The 26,021-nt window shown below is 43.4% G+C and overlaps 1 protein-coding gene across 2 annotated transcripts in view; it reads left to right on the top strand.

The window, feature by feature from the left end:
- The window catches only part of PPARGC1A (PPARG coactivator 1 alpha), a 662,475-nt gene that overhangs the window by 284,318 nt on the left and 352,136 nt on the right, over positions 1–26,021 (top strand). The gene's annotated exons all lie outside the window — the stretch shown is intronic.

The raw sequence follows: 26,021 nt of genomic DNA, 5'->3' as shown, positions 1-26,021 counted from the left end.
GCAGTTTTTATGTATATTTTTAAAAATTTGGATCAGTGGGGAAATGGGAAGGTACAGTCATGGGTGAACACATGCAGAATCAACACAAACTGGAAATAGTGTAGTTTGCTGGACTGCAGATAACTTATATTAGAGGGAGAAAAAAATGACTTAACCTATTGACTCATTGTGAGCTTTGTGGCAGCACTTTGAGCCCAGGTCTCTGTGCTCTAAATTTTGCATTTGTACACCATGCTGATGCAACTTGTAATATGATATTCTTCACTATAAAACCTGAATAAAATAATGTATTTCTTTCAAATTGCTAAAATATTTTTAATATAGCAAAAAAAGTCTAATATAGGACATAATTCAGGCTAACATGCAAAATATATATTAAAAAGGAAGGAAATGCAGAATGCAGCAAACTGTTTAGAAGTGCACATGCGCAAAATACACATATAAAAGATTCTTACCTCACTAGTTTCAAAATTTGTCAGAAATATTTTGTATGGCCATGGGTTGAGAGAGGGGTGGGGGACCTCTGTAATCTATATGTTTGCATCTAAGTTAATTTTGGGTGCAGGCATGTTGCCTGAATTTGACTCTTGCACAGCTATGGAGTCTGCATAGGAGAATTTTCCAGTTGTGCCCTTTTTGGTTCTGCATTTCCCATGATTTTCTCTTATATGACATGAGTTTCTTTGTAGTGTTTATCTCCACATTTAATATGTAAACATTGGGAAGTCTTGATTACATTTTAGGAATAATACTCGACATTTCGAACTATAATGCTCCTTGGATCCACCCTAACCCCCCCAATAGAAGAGAAATCAATTACCCGTTTTTGCTTTTTCTGGCCACAAGGAGCGATCTATATCAGGGATTTTCAATATTATTAGGTTACACTGTATAAGGAAGTAACTCATGGAGAAGCATACAGTATATTGGTTTATACAAATTTTAACTTGGAATGTAGCTCACGTGTCCTGTCATTTCCTACTCATTTATACTTTTTTAACACCCTTGAAAAGTGTGGAAAAATACAATCTGTTTGTTCCCCCCGATTTCACCCTTGCATTTAGCCTACAACAAAATTAGAATCTGAAAGGCCCTAATGTATACTCCTTTTTACTTCTACCGCCTCACGTTTATATACTTCAAGGTTACTGTTATGCTAGAATACTTCAGGACAAACTGATCTTCCAGTATTTCCTGCTTGAATGAAAGTTGCAAGTGTCAATTCTTATACAAGAACGCAATTATTATGGAATTTCCAGAAAGTTTTTGCTGATTTGCAGGGCTTGGTTTGTTCAGAGAGGTAGGCACAGTTTGGTATTGCGAAACACATGATGACGTCTCACTTGATAAAACATAAGGATTACTATTGTAGATTTTCTGTTCCCTTATTCCAAATGCTGTTCCTGTATTTGGAATGTTTTGATTACCCCAGTACATTCTAGAGGCATTAGTGAAGGAGGCAGCCAGCAGCAGATTTTGTTGAGACACGGATGGGTTTTACTTGCAGTAGCACCTTAAAGACCAACTGAGTTAGTTCTAGGTATGAGCTTTCGTGTGCATGCACACTTCTTCAGATAAGAAGTGTGCATCTGAAGAAGTGTGCATGCACACGAAAGCTCATACCTAGAACTAACTCAGTTGGTCTTTAAGGTGCTACTGGAAGGAATTTTTTTATTTTGTTTTGACCATGGCAGACCAACACGGCTACCTATCTGTAACGGGTTTTACTTGGTTATTGTACCAGCCCACAAGTATATTTATTGTCTCATCTGTCTTCACATATTGGCACATTCATGTCCAAAACAAAACAAAACAAAACCCCAAAAGGTTTCCCTTCTTGTTATGTACTAAGCTTGGATCCCAGAACAATAGGCAAGTAGGATCCTAGAATGCAAAAACTGATTGACCTGCAGGAAAAGACCAATCAGGCTCCAGGAGGGAAGCAGAATGTCCTGTAGTATATTTCACTTCTGCTTCACAAAAGCTCTTCTGCATGATCACCTTGGGATGGTTTTTACATACCACTGGCGAGTGATTTATTTACGAGGCTCAGCTTACAACGAGCTTCTCGGACATTTCATTCCTAAGGCCAAACATAGCCATGCTTGCATTTCTTATGTTTCACTGGGCTTGGAAACAACAAGATCTGTATACCAGGAGGACAGTGTGAGATGTCTTGGTGTGCTGGTCCCGGGGGGTTACTGTGTGGCGTGGTCTGAGTCCAGTCCGAGGTCGAGGGTATGGAGGCTGTCCATCAAAGCTGAAGCGGGGTCCAAGGCAAGGAGTCAGGTGTGGTCAAGAACTCTGGCAGAAGAGCAGGACAGGGTGCAGGCAGGAACAGGCTACCAACAATGTTGCTCCCGCAACCTGGGACTGGGCTGGCTGGCTTTTTTCTTCTCTGAGGCATAGGGCAGCCCCGGTCCACAGGTGACTCGCCTCTCCTGGCCTGGAGGTGAGCACTCCTCCTGTGAGAACTTAGTTCCCTCCGCCTCTCTGCCCTGAGCCTCTGCAGCTCAGGAGAGGCTGGAGGGTTACCAGACCCAGAGGCCACCTCACCTTCCCCTGACGGTGCTGAGAGTGGAGCACCTGCAGGCAATGGGTCCTCGATCACCTCCGGAGCCAGAGCAGATTCAGCTGGTGTCTGCTCCTGAGGATCCGGCACAGGTGAGGGCCCTTCAGGTTCAAGCCCCAGCACCGGCTCAGCCGGTCCTGGAGGTGGGGACTCCTGTACAGGCTGGGATTCCTCAGGTTCAGCCTCTGAATCCGATTCAGTGTTTCAAGTATTAGAGTAGGGGGATTGAGGCAAAGTCCCTCTCTGAAGCCTGCTGAATCTCAGTTCTGAGATGGCCTTCTCAGTTGAAGTGATGTGTGCAACATCAGATACCTGCTGCACTTGAATTTTTAGCCCTGATGGGAAAAGATGCTTTCCCATGACCTGAAAGTATCCACAGCAACCTCTCCTACCTTACTTACTTAAGGTGCAAGGAAAAGAGGAGGGACCAATCCAAAGTAGAGACATCACCTTGCCAACAAAGGTCCGTATAGTAAAAGCTATGGTTTTCCCAGTAGTGATGTATGGAAGTGAAAGCTGGACCATAACAAAGGCTGATCGCCGAAGAATTGATGCTTTTGAATTATGGTGCTGGAGGAGACTCTTGAGAGTCCCATGGACTGCAAGAAGATCAAACCTATCCATTCTGAAGGAAATCAGCCCTGAGTGCTCACTGGAAGGATAGATCGTGAAGCCGAGGCTCCAATACTTTGGCCACCTCATGAGAAGAGAAGACTCCCTGGAAAAGACCCTGATGTTGGGAAAGATGGAGGGCACAAGGAGAAGGGGACGACAGAAGACGAGATGGTTGGATAGTGTTCTCGAAGCTACCAGCATGAGTTTGACCAAACTGCAGGAGGCAGTGGAAGACAGAAGTGCTTGTGTGCTCTGGTCCATGGAGTCATGAAGAGTCGGACATGACTAAACGACTAAACAACAACAACAAATCACCAAAGAGCTGGTTCCGAGCACTGTGTACAGATGATGTAATCAGCTAGTGCTTGCAGTGGGAACTGAAGGGTAGGGATGACCTCCCAACAAAGGAATCAAAGTATTTAGTGAAATTGTGCTGCAGTGCACCTGTTTATGCTCAAGTGGCAAGCTCAAATACCTCATAAAGGAATAAATTGACTGTAGAAGGTTATGCTCTTGACAGATCATTGCTGTTGCTACATTAGAGGTGCCTTCTATTAAGTATGGGATCAGGGTGAATACGTCCATGGGAGCTACCAGAGCTATTCCAAAGTAGAGCTGGAAAAGGGCTTCTCATCCCTCTTCCTTTCTGCTGCAATGAAATTAGATGATACAGAAGGAGAACGTAGGTATTTCATTTCTGTCTTACTGCCCTCTATGCCTTGAACCCAGAGAGTGCCTCATTCCTGTATTCCGTGAAATAATTTACGAATACATTTTCCCTCTATGAACCACTTACTCTTCCTCTCCAGCGGATGTAAAGCAGAAGGAGCCATAACTACATGTTCTTGCATTCATTCTGTGTTATCCCATTCTTTGTTTCTTCTCTACTGTCAAGATTACTGGTTTATCCTGCAGGACAGAAATTTAATAAGTAAGTAAGTAAGTAAGTAAGTAAGTAAGTAAGTAAGTAAGTGTTTGAATCCCCGTAACGGGGTGAGCTCCCATTGCTCGGTCCCTGCTCCTGCCAACCTAGCAGTTCGAAAGCACGTCCAAGTGCAAGTAGATAAATAGGTACTGCTCCGGTGGGAAGGTAAACGGTGTTTCCGTGCGCTGCTCTGGTTCGCCAGAAGCGGCTTAGTCATGCTGGCCACATGGCCCAGAAGCTGCACACTGGCTCCCTCGGCCAATGAAGTGAGATGAGCTCTGCAACCCCAGAGTCGGCCACAACTGGATCTAATGGTCAGGGGTCCCTTTACCTTTAAGTAAGTAAGTAAGTAAGTAGGTGATAGACGGATGATTCATGAGCCTACCAATTATCAAACATAATATTATCAATGCATATCTGCATTTTTTAAACAACAACAGCAACAACAACAACAGAATATATAACACTTTCCAAAGTATTTTACTGGCAGAGCAATCCAAAGATTCCCTGGCAGAGTAACTTGCAATTCCAAAGGCTTGCTGGCTCTCAACAATTAGGCAGGGAGATAGCATAGGCATGCAACAGGGGGTGTGCTGAGGCACACCCTAATGGTTAAAAAACACACGAGGGATCAAGGAATGCAGAAGGAGATGCTAGCAGAAGAAAAAGGCTGGAATGGACCTGCAGATTCAACTTGTGTCTGTCTCTGGAAGTGGTGGTGGGGTGATTGGCTCAAGAAGAAACTGCAGATTACTTCCAGCCTTTTTCTCCTGCCTGCTTCTGTCTCATGGCTCCATTTCTGTCCCAGTTCTGCTGGCAACCTTTTGTGGAGAAAGATATGCTTTTGTAGTGCACAAGCAAAAAGGAGAAGGACCCGCCTGGTACCCCAGATTTGTCCTTCCTTTGATCAGCCTGGCATTGGACTTCTCCTCTGCAGGAAAAAACACAAAACCTCATATTTTGGCTTCTTGAACACTCCTGTTATGGTTATTTTGTTAGGTTTTTACCTCTTTATTTGTCCTTATTTGTTTGTCTTGTCATCTCTCCCCACCTCCTCCTTTCACTGAAATATAGTGGTACCTCAGGTTACATACGCTTCAGGTTACAGACTCTGCTAACCCAGAAATAGTACCTTGGGTTAAGAACTTTGCTTCAGCATGAGAACAGAATTGTGCTCCAGCAGTGCAGCGGCAGCAGGAGGCCCCATTAGTTAAAGTGGTGCTTCAGGTTAAGAACAGTTTCAGGTTAAGAACGGACCTCCAGAACAAATTAAGTACTTAACCCAAGGTAGCACTGTAAATAAATAAGCCCTGGGAGCACACTCTAGAGAAATGTGCTGCGCAAGCCTGCACATTTTCATTTGCTATTTTTCTCATCCTTCCTCCTCCCCCAGAATGCCCCTTTTTCTAGGCCAACTGTTGGTGGTACAGGATGACAGCTGAGCTTTCTGCTGCCATACCAGGAAGGCCCATAGGACCCAACAACCCCTCAGTTGCTCTCCTGAGAACTCAAGATTTCTCCTTTAACATGTTTACTTTGAACATGAAAATGTGAATATGTGTATCGGTTTAAAAACATAATAATGAAATAGCCACATTTCATAAACTTAGGTGGGATTTTCAGCTTCAATATTGCCCTTAAATATACACAACACAGTGGTCGCACATACTTCCTCCATTTAAAAAGTATTTATTTACCTAATCTCATTCTTCATTTTACTTAGCCAAGTGTCCCATTTGAGGCCCACTTAAATTAGTGAAAGTTTGCTATCTGCAGTGCCTGGTGGATTGTGTCCATTTCACAAAAGAAATAAACCCAACTTTCACTACATTACCAGATGCAAAATTTACCTAGGGATAAATTGTCCCTTTGCATCACTCTTAGCTGCAATGATGTTTGTTTAAATATTATCTCATTTCCTCAGCACTTTATTATTTACCGATTCAAAAAAGGCATAATTACTTTTCTTCTGATTTTTTTCTCTCTCCAAATGACAATAGTGCAATTAAATTACTGAATTCATTTATATTTAATTGTGCGCTTGGTTTTTAATGTGCCATTCGAAGGCATTTCTGGTGACTGCTTGTTTTCTACACAACATGAGAAAATCTAAAGCTATATTAGGGAAATATATTATATGGGCAACACTGGGTCTCATTAATGTTATTTATTGTACGGTGAAACCTCATTAGAAGGTATCCTGGATTCAAAAACGCATTACCAGGAATGCTCATTCCCTCTCTCTTTTTAATTTTTCTTGTAAGAGAGAAATTGCTTTTATTGTGTTTCTTTATCACACACAAAATGGCTACTGCTTTTTTTAAAGGTATTAAATAAATTGGGGGAGGAGAGAACAATTAATCTGCTAACAAGTACAACCCTATTACAACATGTGATCAAAAAGGGATTTTGTGTTTACTATTCACCTTCGTATCTCAGCTAACCATTAATTCTTAACTTCTTTCACCAGAGTTAAGAACCACTATTTTTCAGTGCAGTTGTTTGCATCTTAAGCACCAATAATGTGCTTTTAGTGCATTTGAGATCAGGGATGAGTGAAACCTGAGGTGCAGAGCCACAAATAGCCCAATTTAGGAAGTAGTATTTGCTCTAATGAGAGCAATATATCCAGTCCTGCGTAAATATTGTTTGGTAAGCCATACAAAGAACCATTATTTGCAAGGAAATGAGAACAAAAGCAGAGTCCCTGAATTGTCAGTCCTGGAGAGGGAAGTCGTTTTCAGAAGGCAAATATCCTTTGCCAAGTTTGTGTTGCAGCCATTACTTAACTTACACTGACTACTGCAAACTGCTCTTTATTTCCCCCAAAAAATAAAAAAAGATAAAAAATAAATCCCTCTACCCTGCCAGACCTTGATCCTTGATGCTGCTGGTACAAAAACAACTGCAAATGCTTCATTCTCCCTTTCATTTTGCTTCCCACTGCAGTTGGTCACTGTCAACAGTGCTCCACAGCTGACAAACTCTTTTGCATTAGTGATTCACAAGGCTGCCTCCTGACAGCGCTGCTACCTGGTAGCGGCATTCATTGTTTTGACTTATTGTGCCACATCCGCTTTGTGCTAACTCGACACACAACTGCTTTGATGGCGCTTGCATGCATCAGAACCTTGTTCCAAAATGCTTGGACCATCAGGGGTCTCCGTTGATCAAGGAACTGCTGCTCACCGTCACAACTTCCTTGTGGTCAGAACTCCAGATGTGATCTCCATGGTTGCTGCTGCAACCTTTATGGGTGAAATACTCTGTGGGTTTCTAATGGGAGATTGGGAAGAAGAGTGCCTATTTTACATCTGGACAAGGTTAAAAGAACTCAGTGAACTTTAAAATACCAACCACCCTTTCCACTATAGATATTATCAAGTCATTGAGTGTAATCGTAACATGGCCATCTCTGGCTTTCACAGAGAATATGTCTCCTAATGACTTCAGATTTCTTCTGGTGATGGGGTGAACTTTCCTTGGCTCGATTTAGAATCGGTTCTGTGTTGTTTGCAGACGTTCTCAGGAAGTGTTTAGATACCATGTGCATATAAAGGTAAAAGGTAATGGACCCCCGACAGTTAAGTCCAGTCGCAGACGACTCTGGGGTTGTGGCGCTCATCTCGCTTTACAGGCCGAGGGAGCGGGCATTTGTCCACAGTTTTTCCGGGTCATGTGGCTAGCATGACTAAGCCGCTTCTGGTGCAATGGAACACCAAAACCAGAGCAGTGCACAGAAATGCCGTTCACCTTCCCACCGGAGCGGTACCTATTTATCTACTTGCACTTTGACGTGCTTTCGAACTGCTAGGTTGGCAGGAGCTGGGACCGAGCAATGGGAACTGACCCTTATTTGAACCACCAACCTTCTGACCGGCAAGCCCAAGACATTTTTCCTACAAAGCAGCCTAGTCAACTTGAACATGGACTGCACATGCATACCAGATGTTGGGAACTTTTTGCCTTCCAGTTGTTGCTGACCCCTGACCATTGGCTATGCTTGCTGAGAAGCTGGTGGTAGTCATTGTTCAGCAGCATTTTGAGGGTCAAAGGTTGAGAGCCACACCTGATGTACACAATCCCATTTTCAGCAGGAGAACCTTTGGGAAAATAATGTCCATTTTTAATCCATCTGAGCATTCTGGTCTGGACAGGAAATTACATCTCGGATTTCCTTCTCCTATCCCCTTTCTCTGGGCTCTCACCGTTACACTATCTTCTGTCACCAGCATTATCAAAAAATTAATAGTTCTCTAATCAAAATTACGGAGCTTGGGGCCTTCACAGGAGCTGGTGCCAACATGGAAAATCTTGTGAAGATCCCACGTCCCATTGGCCACTGCTCTTTTAGTACTGCTGCACTGCAGAGTATTTCAGGATAAGGGGGTGGAAGGAAGGAAAATCCACTTCCCCTCTTCCACCATTATCCTTGTAAAAGGAAGGTTGTTATGTGGTTGGCAGTGGGGAGGCATTTATTTCATGAGCCTCTGGAATTGGGTTATTGCAGAATTGCAGAAAGGTTTGCATCTTAATTTGGCTAGCTTTGTTTGGGGGGGGGGAGAAGGAAACTATGATTATTTTACGGTGCAAGTCTAAGGTATTTAAGATGCTGATTAAAAAGAGGCACTATATTTTTCATAGGAAGCAGTGTTTCTGAGAAATGGATACCAGGGGCACAGTTTCCCCCCAGATAATAATGAAAGCACACTTCACTCAACAATCAAAAAAGGATGGTGATCTATTTTTATCTATATGCTTCTTTGCAGCTTAAAAAATGGCAAAGCAATTAAATTAATGATAATAATAATAATAATCAGTTTCAAGTAATTTTATCATTATTTAATTATTTATTACTTAATAAACAGTTCCAAGTAATGTGCAACAGTTTGAAGTATCTAATTTCCATCTAAATTGATCTAAGATAACTCATCAATACTGCCTTCCACCCTCTCGTGTCAGGGGTGGACTTTGGTCTTTCAAATTTCAGTGGTGCCCTGTGTGAGCCCCTAATTCGGCACCCTCTCCCTCTCGCCTTCCATTCTGCTCAATTCACTGCGTCACAGTTGCAACACCTTATGGCACCTCCTAGGCTTGGTGCCTAGTGCGTCATAACTGGTTGTGCTGCAACAACAACAACAACAATTCTGGGTGGCTAAATCTGCATCTGTTCTTGTTTGCCTAGCCAGTTAAGACTCAGGAACAGGGCTGTGCTTTTTGAATGTTCCCTGCACCTGTTGGCTACTATATGGGCTCCAGTTACATGTCATAGTTGCTGTGGCCTATGGCACTCCCTAGGCTTGGCACCCAGTGTGGTGGAACTTGTCACGCTGCCCGAAATCTGCCTCTGCTTCTAGTAGGTACAAGCTGTACATCTGTACCTTGGGGACCCACTAACAGAGACCCTCTCCCAAATCTCACTGGTTAAGCAGGAATATAAAGGATCAGGCATAAGGTAACCAAGACCCGAGTTCTTAAGAGCCTTATAAATTAATAAAGTTCTTATAATGTTCTTAAGAGCCTTAAAAATTAATACCAGCACTTTGAACCTGGCCTAGTATTACATACGCAATCAGTAGATGCTTTTAAGCATTGGTGCTATGTTTTCATGGTAAAGGTAAAGGTAAAGGGACCCCTGACCATTAGGTCCAGTCGTGGCCGACTCTGGGGTTGTGGCGCTCATCTCACTTTATTGGCCGAGGGAGCCAGCGTACAGCTTCTGGGTCATGTGGCCAGCATGACTAAGCCGCTTCTGGGGAACCAGAGCAGCGCACGGAAACGCCGTTTACCTTCCCGCTGGAGCGGTACCTACGGTATTTATCTACTTGCACTTTGACGTGCTTTTGAACTGCTAGGTTGGCAGGAGCAGGGACCGAACAACGGGAGCTTATCCCGTCGCGGGGATTTGAACCGCTGACCTTCTGATCGGCAAGTCTTAGGCTCTGTGGTTGAACCCACAGCACCACCTGTGTCCCATGCACCATCCGCGTTTTGATGGTAGTCTGTCCCCATTGACGGTCAGACTGCAAGTTACTAGTGAATACTTAGCAAGAAACTTTCCCTAAAGGCAAAGAAATATTTTATGTCACTTCAACTTTAAAAGAAGGAATAGAGGGAGGGTTTGGGTTTTTGTTTTGTTTTTAAAAAGGACAATGGATCTGATTACTTCCCCTTTCATTAAATGGTTCTCACTCCTACTTAAATATCAAAGGAGTTAGAAGAGCTTCCATCTGTCACGATCAAATCTGTCTGGCGCTCCAGTATAATATATTACTTTAAAGATTTATGCCATTCTCCCGCTCTCTCCATCCTCAACACTACTGTGTTGTACATTGTTAGTGTTACTAATCTGCTAACATGGGAGACAGAGCAGACAATTTGTTGCTCAAGCACCCGTGATGATTTGTGAGAAATTAAACTAAAGACATTTAAGTTCTTCACCACTTGATAATATGGATGAGCTAAAATATTATTCATTTGCAAGGATGTTGGCTTTTCACTCTACAGAGGAGCAGGAGAGAGAGAGAAATGGAGGTAATGTTACCAAAAACATACAAGAATCAAAAGATGCTTTCTTATTATAAGCTTGAAATAGGAACATAACAGGAATCAGGCTTGATAACATACTTCAGCATCTTAAACAGTGCATATTGTCTTAGAAGTTTGGTAGTATGAATAACTGTGATGGAGGTCAGGTGCAATTTCTTATATCCATCATAGACTTTACTCCATTATTCCAGTGTCTCACACAAACCTGGTTAATTGTTTGAACCACTGACCAGTTCTGTGTCTGAAATTCAGAGATCCAGGGCACACTTTCTGGGAAAAGTTAAAAGTACTTTTGTTTCAGGGTGGGTGGGTTGCAGTTTTCACCAGAGAGTGTCAGCTGTGTAACCTACAATAGTCTTTTTCTTCTTCTAATTGTTTGTACTAGTGGAAACTGGCCTAGGCTGAACTAACTTGTGCATGTACGTCACAAAGTATTGGAATGACTCAGCTTCTCAGAATGATTGTTCTTGATGGTGCCTTTATAGATTTTACTTATATAGCATAGTGGCTAAAAGTGGGGGCAGTGAGGTTTGAAGTGTCTACTTGAAGCCTTACCTCTGCTACGCACTCACTAGGCAACCTTTGGTGAGGCACTATTATCTCAGCCTCAGTCTACAGGGTTACTAAAGATTTGCTACGCTGATGCATGATTTGAACATTCTAAAGTGCTACAAAGGTGCCGACGCTGATTACATGTGAAACTTCTACCAATGTATTTTTCCACAATCCCATAATTGTTGTGTGTGCCCATGATGAACTCACAATATCATATTCAATATGGAAAGTATCCTGAACTAAATGCTTGTTCTACGTCTCACTCCCACATTTCATTGTGTGCACTTTGAGAGCCAGTGTGGGGTAGTGGTTAAAAGCGGTAATCTCGTAATCTGGTGAACCGGGTTCGCTTCCCCGCTCCTCCACATGCAGCTGCTGGGTGACCTTGGGCTAGTCACACTTCTTTGAAGTCTCTCAGCCCCACTCACCTCACAGAGTGTTTGTTGTGGGGGAGGAAGGGAAACGAGAATGTTAGCCGCTTTGAGACTCCTGAAGGGGAGTGAAAGGCGGGATATCAAATCCAAACTACTACTACTACTCTTCTTCTTCTTCTTCTTCCTCTTCTTTGCACAACATATGGATTGTGTCGGAAAACCTAACCTCAGAAGACAACTCTCCATACTGATTCTGTTTTGCTTTAAGTTTGGGAAGCCAGCCTGCCTTATCTCCTCCTAGTGTGTGCCCAACACTGAAATTCAGTTCCAAGCTGAAGGATTGGTCTAAACTAAACTCCCTGTAGGTCCCAGAAGGCTGAAGACCGGGAGTTGAACATCTCACATGAAAGAGATTGCCAAGGGTTTCCTGAAAACTGTATGTCTGGGTCCAGGATTTTTTGTTTCTTTTATGAAATGCAGAATTTAAGCCTCAGATCTGCTTCCAAGCTGAGGGAAAATGTACCAGGTAGATCATTCAACAGGATTTATTTGTGTTTTATTTTGCTGGAGAAGTCAAAACCATGAAATAAAAATACCCTTTGTGGTGTTAAGCTTCTAATCCTTAATTACTTGGCTAGCAAGATGGCAGAGTGAAAATCCACTAGCAGTATGAAGACATAAGACTATGTCTCTGCAGACACTTCAGTTTTCTTGGAAACATTGGTATCAGGAATTGTATGTGTTATCTCTTTCTCCAGTCAAAGCAGTATCTCTTAATTTAGGACTTTGTGGGACAACAGCAGTGAAATAAATGGTCAACTGGCAGCCCCTGGGCGTGATCCAGTTCCCGCCAAATTCTAATCAAGGTGTGCATTTTAAAAAGGGGGAGGCACTGCCTCTAGATGGACTGATTACAGCATGACAACAGTCTGAGGTGGTGTGGCCTGGGAATTTCCCCAAATATAGGGCTGAGAGAGATGAAACAAAGTGGGCTTGAAAGATGGGTCTGGGGTGATTTGAGGCAGTTGAGAAGAAAAGTGTGAGATCAGGTTGAGGTGATGCTTGGAGTTTGAGGTGAAGATGGCGGTTGGTGAGCAGAGTGAAGAGGAGGGCACTCCCTGCCAAGAGGTGTGTGAAGGACACTTCATGTGCATTTCATGTAAGTCAGGGATGTCCAACTAGTAGATCACAATCTACTGGTACATCTACTGGTAGATCCCTGGCTGATCCTGGTAGATTGTGGGGTCCTTATTGTGTACAAAAAGTTACTGGGGGGGGGGAGCTAAAAAAACTCTGTGCAATCCTCCCCCCAAAAATCTGTGCAATCTACCCACCCCACACACGCTCCTCCTTCCTCCAATGACAATGGGTAGATCACTGCCTGTTTTTTTTTTTTATACTGGGAGTAGATCACAGTCTCTTGGGAGTTGGACATGCCTGATATAAGTGGTATTGTATCGTTCTCTTTTCCTTTAGAAACCCAAAGGATCATTGCTAACCTGCAGTTTTGAGGGTATTTTTCAGGAAGTATATTGAGTTCCGATGGATATTGGGGTACAGTGGTACTTCGGGTTAAGTACTTAATTCGTTCTGGAGGTCCGTTCCTAACCTGAAACTATTCTTAACCTGAAGCACCACTTTAGCTTAATGGGGCCTCCTGCTGCTGCCGTGCTGCCGGAGCACGATTTCTGTTCTGATCCTGAAGCAAAGTTCTTAACCCGAGGTACTATTTCTGGGTTAGAGGAGTCTGGAACCTGATGTGTATGTAATCTGAAGCATATGTAACCCAAGGTACCACTGTAGTTGAAGTCTCCCCTTTGTAAAAATTTTGTAATCTGCTCTAGGAAGTCACCGTCCAAGTCCTCTGCCTGGCTTGGAGGTCTATAGCAGACCCACAGTATACTCTCAATTGGTCTTCCAGGCCATGGCTATCTTCACAAGTGGATACATAAGCTCTTGGGTTTTATCTGCATGTGTTTGTGCTCTTTAAATCACCATGTAGCTGTACCATTGCTACTAAAGCCACCAGTTCTGCTATTATAATAAAAGGAGATGTGTTAGGTAATTCCATTTTTTGCTGGATCAACAAAGTCAAACTGACTTGTGTTGAAGGCTGGCATTCAAGTGCCAGGGGAGATTGTGTTATATTTCTCCAGACTTGGGTCTGCAGTGGGTCAGCAGACCTGATTGCCGTAACACTGAGCATTTTACCCAGGGAAGTCACACTATTTCCCTGGATTCTTTTGTGTAAACTTGACCTGCCTTTGCCGTATGAAATGTGAGAGGGAGGGTTTGAATTTTCTCAACGCCATCAGCTACCATACGATTTTAAATACATGTTGCGGCGGGTGGGAGGGGGAATCACTCGCAAGATCTATGGGTTTGCAAATTCTGATGCTTAAGCAGTTGTTAGTAATGTGTTAAATCTTCTTTTCACAGCCTTTGGCTTACTGAAATGTGCAAACATCTGTTTAACATTACTTAATAGATGTTACTGCGATAAATAAAATTGCTCAGGTACCAAGTTCTGAAAGCAATTTCTGAAGCTGTTCATTAGCCAAATGCCATGTTTATATAAATAATTATTCTGTTGACTGGGTGATATGCTAACTGACTTTATCTGCAAATCTGGTCGTAAACATATTCTGAAGAGACTGTTTGCATATGAGAAGATCTGATCGCACTTGCAGAAGCTAGCTTGGACAGCTGAGGCAAAATCTGACATTTGACATTACAGGTCATGGAGTGCTTGAGATCCAAAGGCGGAGGAGGCAACACAATTTGATATTTACATAACTGCTTGAGATTTAACACATTTGTTTATGAATAAGTATGAGGACCTTTAATACAAAGTACTGTATTTACGTAAATACTTCTTCAGATAACCTATCACAGAATGACATTTTTTCAGTTGTTATTGTGGGTGGTAGTCAACTACAGTGGTACCTCGGGTTAAGTACTTAATTCGTTCCGGGGGTCCAATCTTAACCTGAAACTGTACTTAACTTGAAGCACCACTTTAGCTAATGGGGCCTCCCGCTGCCGCCGGAGCACGATTTCTGTTCTCATCCTGAAGCAAAGTTCTTAACCCGAGGTACTATTTCTGGGTTAGCAGAGTCTGTAACCTGAAGCGTATGTAACCTGAAGGGTATATAACCTGAGGTACCACTGTACTGCTATTATTAATTGATTACCAACTTATACTGATTCCATAGTGAAAGCCCTGATAATATTTGGCTAGGCCACTGTTTCCCAGATGTCTGATAGCTAACATCCACTTTTTTTCTGAACTAAAATTGGAATAGCATTGTACTGCTTTAGAGTACAGGTAATTTGTAACTCGCACACATTTAACGTGTGCATTCAGCTTTACATGCTTGGCTAGATAAATAAATAAATAGGAGGAAAGTTGTATAAAAACTCCATTTCCCATGAACATATGTAATGTAGAACGCTACTTAGTTAAAAACCCCAAGTGGACACATTTAATATCTTAAGCACAAAGAGGAAGATGAGGATGGGGAAGCAAGTGATCTGAATCATGCAACCACAGTTTCCAATTGCATCTGGACCAACCCTGTCAGTTAATTATGTATTATGTGGATCATATGACTTATCACAGGGATAGGTACTCAGATGTTGTGGTCCTAGGGCAAATATTGGGTATTTCTTCAAACAAGGGATATGCACGTGCGTGTGTGCTGTCTAGTTTATCTAACTGGTAAGGAATATTAATCACTCCCTTAATTCAAAGGGTATTTATTGATTCTTTCCCCCTCATTTGATATTTTCTGACATTTTATAACACTCAGTATTGATTTATACAAAATCCGTAGCCTGCTTTATTCACTTGTCATTTTTTGTTTTCTTCCTTAATAAATATAAGAACCATGCATGCCCACTCTGTTAAGATCTTGCGCCCCTGCTCTCAAAGTAATGACACTCTGGCACTAAGAAATGTGAAATTCATTGAGAAGCTTCGAAGTTGCAGGAAATAGAGAAAAAGGCTACTTTCTGATGACTTACTGGAAAGACAGAGGAAGGACTTCATGTTGGTAAAGGGCAGCTGGGTTGAGACAGGAAACATATAGCTCAGATGTAACCTCTCTTTCCTCTCTTGGGGAAAACTAGATCTATTTCAATCAGGATTTATGGCTGGTTTTGGCACAGAAACTGCTTTGATCTCACCTCTGCTGGGAGAGAGACAGGGAAAATGTGTCCCTCTTAATTCTCCTCAACCTCTCAGCAGCTTTAGATACCATTGACCATGGTATCCTTTTGGAGTGGTTGTCCAAGTTAAGGGTAGCAGCACCATTTTGTGGTGGTTCTGTTCCTATTTGAATGGTTCTTTCCAGCAGATGATGCTTGAGGAGTGCTTTTTGGCCCTATGGAGCCTTCTGCGAGGTGTTCCTCAGGGTTTTATCTTATCCACCATGCTGTTTGACATCTACATGAAACTGCTGAGTGGGGTTATCTGGAGTTTTGGAGTATGCTATCAGCAGTATGCTGATGACACACAGCTCTACTTCTCCTTTACGTCTGCAGGTGTGACAGTGGTTGTGCTGGACTGTTGTCTCACCTCAATAATGGACTGGTTGGGAGTCAGTATACAGAAGCTCAATCCAGATAAGACTGAGGCACTGTTATTGGGTGGTTCCTGAGACCCCCAGATGGGAGGCTGCCCACTCTTGATAAGTGGTAGTGCTCATAGATCCATTGCTGTTGCTTGAAGCTCAGGTGGCCTTGATGGCGTGGAGTGCCTTCTATTGGCTTTGACAGCTACACCCATAGCTGTACAGGGATAGCCTTACTTGTGTTGTCTATGCTCTGATAACTTCAAGGTTAGATTGCTGCAATGCATTATATGTGGGGCTCTCTCGGAAGATAGTGTGGAAACTTCAGCTAGTGCAGAATTCAGTAGGCAGGGTGCTCATTGGGGCAAGATGGTTAGAGCATGGAACACCAATCCTGGACTGACTGCATTGTCGGCCAATTTATTTCTGGGTCCAATTCAAAGTCTCTCCCCATATGAACTGACTTGGACCCTGCAATCATCTTCTAAGGGCCTTCTTTGTCTGCCCCCCTTCATGAAAGGTCGTGGGATGGCAACACGAGAATGGGCCTTTTCTATGGTGGAACCCCATTTGTGAAATGATCTCCCTTGGAAGGTTCACCTGGCATCGTTGTCACATAAACATTCCTCTTAAACCAGGCCTTTAGTGATCAAACAATCTGTAGCAGGAATGCCAACTTGAATGAAATAATTGGGGGGGGGCATAATTGATAGTGTGGAGCATGCACACCAATTGAATGACAATGCCCATCAACTTTGGCCTCCCTGGAACCCTCAAATATTTTATTGGGGAGGGGGGCTGAAGGGAACTCAACCCCTAGGAGTTTTCTCCTATGATCTATAGCCTTTTAAATGTGCCTCTGGGGGCATGTATTGTTTTTAATTATGATGTTATGCATTTTGTATTGTTATGTTGCAAACTGTCCTGTGATCTTTGGATGAAGGGCAGTATATTTATTTATTTAATTGTAATAACCTCCTGAATGCCACGCTGTACTAAGTAAAAATTATAATTCGCATGCATATAAAATGCCTCATAGTAGTATGAAATTTGGGACAAGCTTTCTGCCAAGTCATATGTGGACTTGAAAAAGACAGTTACTTCTGTATAAAGTAACCTATAGGCTAAAGCCCTAAAAAGGCAACATATCGCTTTATTTAGATATATTTAGGTATTTATCCTGCCTTTCCTCTTCAGAGTGAAGCACTCAAGGTGGCTATCATCATAAATTTAAAAAACCAATTGTGTAATGTAATACTTTAAAAACACAACAAAACAGGCAGCCATAAATTTACAATACTACATTTCTGCCTCTAGAACTGAAGCAAAAAAATGTATTTAAATGGTAATAGAAAACTAATGCTGAGGGAGATAAATGAGGTTCATGTTTTGTGTGCTGCAACAGAGAAGGCCCTTATCCTTTCACCACCAACTTATGATGTAGCTTGGGCTTCCAAAAGGGCCTTCCTGCATCAGAAGATAGCTGGGAGTTCTAGGTGCTACTCCTAAATAAGTTAGGGCTTAGAAGATAATATGAATTCAGTAATTTGAGTTGCCCTTGAAAATGAACTGGTAGGCAGTGACCCTGGTTAACAATGGAGTAAAGTGATTAAAACACTCGCTCTTGTTAGGAATCTTGCCACTGCATTCTGAAATACATGAATATTTGTTCAAAACGCAATTAAGAAATTTGGAGAGGGTTGTCATCAGTAAGCTGCTGATACCTAATCTCTGTAACATCTGAATTGGAAAATGCTGAAATGGTCCTGGAACAGTGTCTGGGCGAAATGGTGGGCTGGATAAGGGATAATAAACTGAGGTTGAATACTGGCAAGATGGAGGTTTTCTGAAGGAGTGGTATCCGGGTCTGATAAGTCATGAAGTTGCCTGCCTTTAAAATGGTTGCACTCTCCCTGAATGTGCAGTTTGATGGAGCTCCTCACTCCAGCTCTCATTGGAGGTGCACTTCTTTTGGTAGCAAGACAATTACAGCCATTCCTGGATCGGAATAGTTTGGCCACAGTTGTCCATACATTGGTAAGTTTGGATTATTGCAATGCACTCTATGTAGAGCTACCACTGAGATTGGTCCAGAGCCTGCAAATCGTGCATTGACACCTTGTTTCTAGGACTCTCACTGTCTGCCTTTCTGCCCCATGCAGCTTATGGTCAGGTTACTTGAAATACCTCCTTATCTCTTATATACCCAGTAAAGGTAAAGGGACCCCTGTCCATCAGGTTCAGTTATGGACGACTCTGGGGTTGCGGCACTCATCTCGCTTTACTGGCCAAGGGAGCCGGCGTACAGCTTCCGGGTTATATGGCCAGTACGACTAACCCACTTCTGGCAAACCAGAGCAGTGCACGGAAACGCAGTTTACCTTCCCACCGGAGCGGTACCTATTTATCTACTTGCACTTTGATGTGCTTTCGAACTGCTAGGTTGGCAGGAGCAGGGACCGAACAACAGGAGCTCACCCCATTGCGGGGATTTGAACCGCCGACCTTCTGATCGGCAAGCCCTAGGCTCTGTGGTTTAACCCACAGCGCCACCCACATCCCTTCACCGCTTTCTGCAGAAGAGCTATCTGAAGCCCACTCCACGAACACTGAACGTGGCTTTTAATATGGCTGCCCCTTTTCTGTGGAACAGCATCCCCGTAGAGTAGAGATATAACCGACACCTAGTATTTGTACTTTCTGGAGGCAATTGAAGGCTTTTTTATTTTCTTTTTTGACAAGCTTTTCCAGCTGGCTGTTCATTTTGTATTGTTTTTAAATCCATTGCCTGTTATTTCTGCACTATTTTAAAACTATGTTTAGCTGTTTTATTATATGTTTGCAAATTGCCTTCATAAATAAAATAACGTATCTTATTCATTACTTATACCTTCCTCTGAGCAGCAGCTTTTATATCATTCTCCAGCAGCCCTGTTCCAATAAGTTTGTAGGGCTCACCAACCTGGGGATCTTTAGTGATGAAACTGTATTATATACCTTCAGACTGTCCTCAAAGAACAACTGCTAAGCAGATCTGTTACCTTGGGTGTGTACACACACATTTGAGTGATATATGAAACCTCTTTAACTGCATTGAATTAGATTTGATTCTTAGCAAATAAGTGACAGCTTCGAAAGAGGGAAATTGCTGTTTCCCTTCATATGATGTTTTTTAATGTGTTTTCTTTGCTTCGGGCTCTCACATTTCAAAATAATTCAAGCACTCTTTGAGTAAAAAAGTTTGCTGATTTCCATCAATAAATGTTTTCATATTCGGCACAATTTGCACAGCACCTTTGTTGAGACAGAGAGAGAGAGAGAGACCATGAAATAATTACATGAAAATAATTGAAGTCCAATGTACCATAGATTTAAACAATTGCTGAAACCTATGGTCCCAACTTAAGTGTTCCCCTTCTGTTCAGTTTGTAGTTTTGCTTAGATAACCTTCATTCAGTAAAGATGTATCAGATGTATTGTGCATGCTACACAGACAGGAGCCTGGGTTTGCTACTAAGTGAATACTCAACAGGAAATTGCAACCAATCACCATTCCCTTAGACTTTAGCTTTGCCCTTAAAATTGTTGTTTGCTACCTGTCCATCTTGAGAAACAACAGAGTGCACCTCTGGGATTGAAGTCAAAACTAACTCATAACTTCTGCCTCCTGCATTGTTTTTTGTGACCTCTCTGGGGCGCCAGTCTGGCTGGTATGTATGGAGGTCCTGGGCTGCTCAGAAAACAAGACTCTGCCACCCCAGTCTTGCTGGTGTGCTCCAAAGGAAGCAATACGTTGGGAATCAGCCTGGATGCAGGAATTGCTGGCAGGAGCCATCCAACCAAACTTGTATAGGATTTAATGTATTTTTCACTCTATAAGACACACTTTTCCCCTCCTAAAAAGTAAGGGGAAATGTGTGTGTGGTTATGGAGCGAATGCAGGAGGGAGGCTCTGCTCAGAGCTCCCTTTAAAGAGCCATGTGGAGTGTGTGTGTGGCTCTTCAGGGCTTTTCCCCAAGGGCTACCCTTCTCCCTCCTCGGGGAAAAGCCCCTAAGAACACACACTCCGCACGCTCTTTAAAGGGAGCACGGTTCTTGGGGAGCCTTAGCCACACGCAGCCTCTCCCGGGCAGGGGATGAAGGCTCCCCTTGCCCGGGAGAGGCTGCGCGCGGCTATCCCATAAGCCAGGACAGCCAGTGGGATTGCTGCGCAGCGATCCCATTTGCTGTCCTGGCTTCTGGGATTCAGAATATTTTTTTTCTTGTTTTCCTCTTCCAAAAACTAGGTGTGCCTTATGGTCTGGTGCGTCTTATAGAGCAAAAAAATATGGTACTTCTTTGCCTATTCTTCTCCTGTCTGGTCGTTGACCACAATAAAGTTTGATTTGATTTGACTCTTCTTCTCCTGAAGATGTCTCTCAAGGCAGTAGGTATGGATTTTTCCTCAGGTTTTACTTCTGAAGCCTTTCTCATGTGAATGAGTATAGCTGCAAAGTAGCAGAGGTTTATGATCAGAGTTTTTCTTCTCCTACGTGGGCTACCTTCCCAGGTTGACGAGCCCCATCTGCCTCTTGTTTCCTTCTACAACACATGCAGTAACTGCCTTCTTGACCACTGGACTCACCATTGGTCTTGTCCGTTCCATCGGCTGGAGCCTTAAAATTAGAGGACATTAAAAATAATAATCTGTGAGGTGGTCTTCAGTAGAGGTGGGCAAGTCCCTCAGTTCAGCTTGGATTCATCAAATGAGTGAAACTGGAGGATGCTAGGGGGAAAGTATTGAGTAATCAGTTTATAATTGCAGTTCTAAATCTGTAGTCGTTGGCCCTTTCTCCTGTGGACACTATTTTTTTTTTAAATCCAGTGGTGGAGGCTGCATGGTGGTGGTAGTGGGGGATGGAGGCCTCTGTCTAAACTTCTCAGTTGTGGTTGCTATGACCACAGCAGGATGGTAGGAGGTTGGAGTCCCTTCCTCTTCTTTCCTCCTCTTCACTTGCTATCCGACTTTATTTCTATTCCCAGTACCTGGAATACTAGTAATCTGGATGCTGGGAGCCCTGGAAACTGTAATTGTTTCAGGGTACCTGAAGAGGCTGATGGGAGATAAATTTTCCTCTCTGCTGCCACAGTAGGCACTGCAGCAACCACCTGTGTGACTGGGATAAGTTCTTCTCGGGCTTAGATTAAAAAACTGAGCTGGAAAAGAATTTAAGGGGACGTTGAAGGTGAGCATTACTAATCTAGGAATCATGAATGTCAAAAACATGACTCGTTTTCAGTAGGATGGTTTGTATCCATCTGTATTTACCATATAGATTGGAAAGCAACAATGGCCCTATTCATGTATTAGTATCCTGTTGCCCAGCTTCCCCCATATATGCACAAAAGTTCCTTCCCAAAGCTTTTTATTGTTAGGCTACGGCAATATGTAAGCCCCTTACGCACTTCAAGCAATACACGTTGCTAATCCCTAATTCATTACTATAGAATGCAGACTTCCTATTTAGCTCAGAGCCGTAAGTACTTAAGTAGAGAAGGGTTTGGATGGTGGGCACGTCTTCAGGCACTCATTTCACTGCACAAGCTGACCTTCTTTGTGCTTTTTCTTTTCTGGGTCCTCCTGGACCTGGGAGGCAGAGAGGGAGGTGTCTCCAACTCTTGTAAAGAAAGTGGCCCCTTGTAGGGTGCCAGAACCGCTGCCAGCCCCTTTCTGCATCAGGACATGTTCGCTCACAGTTCCTTCCAATCAGGAGAAGGATGTAGCAAGTGCTGGGGGGGCGGCAGAAGGGCTTGCTATGGGGAAGACAGGGATGGAGGAGCAGATTGGACATCTTCTGGGATTCCCCCTGCCTCCAGATCTCTGCTGGCCAATTCCCTCACTTTTCGTGGTGGTGGGGACAACTCGCTGGACCGTCCTCATTCTGACTCAGCCAGCACCTTGCAAGTGTGGATAAGAGAGAGCAAAGCCATTCTAACACTGACATAATTCCTGTTAGATCAGGCTTCCTCAACTTTGGCCCTCCAGGTGTTTTTGGCCTACAACTCCCATGATCCCTAGCTAGCAGGACCAGTGGTCAGGGATGATGGGAATTGTAGTCTCAAAACATCTGGAGGGCCGAGGTTGAGGAAGCCTGTGTTAGATGAAGGTTTGCAGCGGGAGTTGGCTGTAGGCTTCTCCATGGGATTAGGAACCCTGATTTTGCAGGTCTTCCTGTTGTGCAGTTGTGCCCAGATCCCCCTTCACACCTTTGCCTAATAATCAGAGGGAGAGAGGGGCAGAGCCAGGTGGGTGTGCAGCACCTTGGGCATGATCCTCCGGGGCGGAGGAAGGGGGTATGGTGGGGATGGGCCGCCCCGGGTGTCACCACTGAGAGGGGTGACAAAATGCCTAGCGACACTCACTGAGCCACGCATCTGGGCCACGCACCTGAGCCACGCATCTGGGAGAGATACAATGGCTTGGGTGCATGCAGGCTTTGCACTGCCCAAACGGTCTGCCTGTTCCCTCCCCCCCAGCACAGTGGACCAAAACCAGCTGATGACATGGCTCCTTAAATCTATTTTCTGATGAGAGCAGATTTTGCATCTCATTTGGAAACCAAGGACCCAGAGTCTGGAGGAAGAATGGGGAGGCACACAATGCCAGATGCTTGAAATCCAGTGTGAAGTTTCCACAGTCTGTGTTGATTTGGGGAGCCATGTCATCAGCTGGTGTTGGTCCACTGTGCTTCATTAAGTCCAGGGTCAATGCAGCAGTCTACCAGGAGATTTTGAAGCACTTCATGCTTCCTTCTGCAGACAACTTTATGCAGATGCTGACTTCATTTTCCAGCAGGACTTTGGCACCTGCCCACACTGCCAAAAGTGCTAAAACCTGGTTCAGTGCCCATGGGATTACTGTGCTTGATTGGCCAGCAAACTCGCCTGACCTGAACCCCATAGAGAATCTATGGGGCATTGCCAAGAGAAAGATGAGAGACAGGAGACCGAGCAATGCAGAAGAGCTGAAGGCTGCTATTGAAGCATCCTGGTCTTCCATAACACCTCAGCAGTGCCACAGGCTGATAGCATCCATGCCACGCCGCATTGAGGCAGTAATTGATGCAAAAGGGGCCCAAACCAAGTACTGAGTACATATGCATGCTTCTACTTCTCAAAGGTCCAATATTGCTCTATTTGCAGTCCTTGTTTTGCTGATTTCATTTAATATTCTAATTTTCTGAGATGGTTAAATTGGGGCTTTCATCAGCTGTACGCCATGATCATCACAAATATAACAAATAAAAGCTTGACATATCTTGCTCTGCATGTCGTGAGTCTATCTCATATATTAGTTTCACCTTTTAAGTTGAATTACTGAAATGAACTTTTCCACGATATTCTAATTTTCCGAGTTTGACCTGTATATTATCAACTCTAGATAGTTTATTCTGCACGGTGAGCAATGGAGAAATCAACCATTCTCTCATTTGATTTATTTCTATATATTCTCCATATTGCCCTGTAACAAAGTCTGCTTACAGAGAGGAAGAACTCCACTTTTAAAACATCATTACCAAGTTAGCATATCTGGAAAATAGCTAAAGTGATCACAAACTTTCCTATCTCTTTTTTGTTGCTTGTCTGGTGTGTCTCATTGTGTCTATCAAAAAAAACAACAGTATTCTTCCTGTGTTCATATTGGTTTACCGCTTGCTCTCTTGATCTAAAAATAAAGTACCCCATATGTGTATCCGATTATCGTGTTCATTCCTTCTCTTAAAATGCAACATGAGAGCTAAAGTCAAACCATGCTCTGGCAGAGGAAAATTTGCTTTTTAGACCACGTTATGCACTGTTTCAGGAACCTATTTATTTATTTATTTTGAAGCTGTGTTTGGTCATGATATGTGTCACATGATGCAGATGTGCTTTTGCTAAAAGCAAAGCCTCAGAAGAGCCCAAAGTGCAGAGCTTTAATTGTTCTCACATCTAAAATTGCCAATGGTTGTAGTTCTAAGGACTCCTCTTCAACAGATTCCATCCAATCCTTGGTTTTCACCCTAAATCGCCCCATTATTACTCACCCTTCTCAGATATAGAATCAGGTTCTTCCTCTCACCCTTGCTTACTTCCCTTTGCCTGACCTCAATTAGCTCAGATTTCTATTTAATCTTCTGCCTCCTTCTGTGTGTATTCACTTCTTTTGCATGTCGAGGTCCCCAGGGCGACCCCAATAACTCAGACATCACAGAGATTTTTTTGTTTAAGGTTTTTGGCATAATTTTGGCCACAACTTTATTAAAATACAAAAATGTGAGTGGTTGCTTAGGCATTGGTTGCGACTATCTGCTCCCACCATGGGGGACAGACTGACATTCCGCATGATGCAAAAGTCAGAAAAGGGGAATACACTTGGGGGTAGCGACGGAGCAGGGAACCTGCCCTCAGCCCTCCCCAAATGCAACCAGGAGCTCATTGCTATGGCCCGAGCCCCCTTGACAGGGTGGACAAGCAATAGTTAGCCCCCGATTCCTTTAACAGAATCCCTTGCAGCAGCAGCAGCATTAGAGGGGCAGGCACAGCCAATCCATGCCCCTCAACCAACCAAACCATAAACCTTACAAGTTGTGACGATTTGCTACGCAGTAGGCAAAAACCAAATGGCCCCAGCCAATCAGCCAGATGGACAAAATTCCTACCGGGCCCCTGCCCCAAGAGCAGACGACCCCATGACAGGCATAGCAAGGTCAAAGCGAACAACCCAATTCTAGGGAGGGAGGGACGGGCAATCCAATGCACGGGCGAAAAGAGGAAGCCCTAGCCTCGTGCAAGGAGTTTTAGCATTTCTGGCTGTCAGTCAACAAATGGCAACATTAACTTCTTCCCAACAACAAGGGAAGCCCCAATCGCATCAGTGGCCAACGATCCATTAGCCCGCCCCCAACTTTGGGGTGTCCTGGCGGCCCCCACCGCAACACGTGCTCTCCATGAAGGAGAACACGCTTTGTCCCATACTTTTACTCCACATACCGAAATTGTGCATTTTTATTCCATGTAAATAAATGGAAACCACTCCTGATTGATGCGCATGCATTGAAACCCTTGTATATGTATGCTGAGGAATTCACCACTTTTCTGATATACTTACTGTATTTATTAATAATATGGGGAAAGGTCATTTACTGTACTTTTTATTTATTGTATTTATTAGACACCCAACAACTGATGTTACATACGCTGGGTGACATGCAGCATATAATCAAAACTATAAAAACACAAAATGAAGTTCAAAATTGCAATATTAAAATTGCTATTGCTTCCCCGCCTCTCCCCACAAATGGATGACAGTCATTTACTTTTGAGAAAAACGGAAAAAGTGTGGTTGGGGAAACAACCAGACCTTCCAACTGTCCCTATTTCCCAGGGACCGTCCCAGATTTACAGAAGCCGTTCCGGTTTCTGATTTGATTCTAGAATGTCCCGCTTCTCCTTAGAACATCCCTATTTTCATCTGAAAAATGTTGGAGGGTATGGAGTTGTGTGACCCATAAGGCAAAGAGATAAGTGACTGTGCAACGTTTAGAAGACAGCTGAAGGCAGCCCTGTATAGGGAAGAGTTTTTTTTATTGTTTAATATTTCATTGTGTTTTTATACATGTTTGAAGCTGCCCAGAGTGGCTGGGGCAACACAGTCAGTTGGGCAGGGTATAAAAATTATTATTATTATGGAATAGGATGCCCCTATGTTCGAATCCCCGTGACAGAGTGAGCTTCCTTTGCTCGGTCCCAGCTCCTGCCAACCTAGCAGTTTGAAAGCACCCCAAAAAGTGCAAGTAGATAAATCGGTACCACTCCAGCGGGAAGGTAAACAGCGT

The sequence above is a fragment of the Podarcis erhardii genome (genome assembly GCF_964252035.2).
Source record: "Podarcis erhardii genome assembly, chromosome: 9".
NCBI classification, from domain to species: Eukaryota; Metazoa; Chordata; class Lepidosauria; order Squamata; family Lacertidae; genus Podarcis; species Podarcis erhardii.
This window is presented reverse-complemented; position numbering and strand designations above follow the sequence as displayed.